At 48.4% G+C, this 944-nt stretch overlaps 1 long non-coding RNA gene across 1 annotated transcript in view; it reads left to right on the forward strand.

The window, feature by feature from the left end:
* Positions 1 to 944, forward strand: part of LOC123521391 — an 8,876-nt gene that overhangs the window by 7,722 nt on the left and 210 nt on the right. The gene's annotated exons all lie outside the window — the stretch shown is intronic.

Here is a 944-nt window from a genome sequence, read left to right on the forward strand (position 1 = left end):
CCTTTTCCAAGTGGTGCTGTTGAATGGTTGTTGTGGAAATGCGGCTGCACGACTCCTTTCCTTCCCTTTTGCACGGACAGGCATGCGTTCCATTGTTGATCCGCAAAACTTTATGTTGTGAAGTCATCTGTCTTAGGAAACCGCCGCTTCTTTCATGCCTCTGTGTTTTTGCACAAAAGTGACTTGCCAAAGAGGTGTGGGAGGCTATGTGAACAATGGCCCTCTTGGGGAAAGAGATGTGTCCCAAAGCCCCCCATCCGTGATCTGTTACTGGAGCTGGACATAGTCCAGGACATGGAGCAGAGCATATGACAGCTATCAGTTTGTCCAGATTAAAAAAATCCTGTTCCACCATTAAACCACGTGTCAATATATATGTCCTTTCTGTACACAGTTCTGAAAACGAGGTCCCTGTGGACTGAAGGAGCCCAGTTAAAATTAATAAAAATTATCAGAAAGCTTAAGAGGTGCTAAAAAATGAACATCCTCTAAGAATCTTGGTGGGGAACACGTTGATCCGGGTAGTCTCATGAAATAATCTCCTAGTCGTCAGAGTAACAAAGGCTACACATGCCCTTTGGATGACAATGGACAAGAAGGCAGAGACCACTGGTAGCGGTCGCTTTGAGAACGTGCCTGGCACCCAGCTGTCCGTTTGGGATCCTGATTCCTGTCCTTCAGGCTTTTAGGTACATTTACCAATGGTTCTTGGCACCTGGGGGAGACTTCCTGGTTCTCTGTTCCCCCTCTCTTCCACAGTAATGGGGCTTTAGCTGGGCACCTGTCTGCAGGCAAAGACGGTACTCTTGTTTACCTTGCAGCTAAGCGTGGCCCACAAACCTGTGAGCAGAGGTGATGTGTGTCCCTTCCACGTCAATCCCTCGACACAACTGGGCACAAACAGCCCTGGTACATGTCCTACTCCCCCAGGGCTGGCAAAGAAA

Source organism: Echinops telfairi, unplaced genomic scaffold (assembly GCF_000313985.2).
Source record: "Echinops telfairi isolate 266 unplaced genomic scaffold, ASM31398v2 ScPeMD7_1;HRSCAF=3_0, whole genome shotgun sequence".
In the NCBI taxonomy this organism is placed as follows: Eukaryota; Metazoa; Chordata; class Mammalia; order Afrosoricida; family Tenrecidae; genus Echinops; species Echinops telfairi.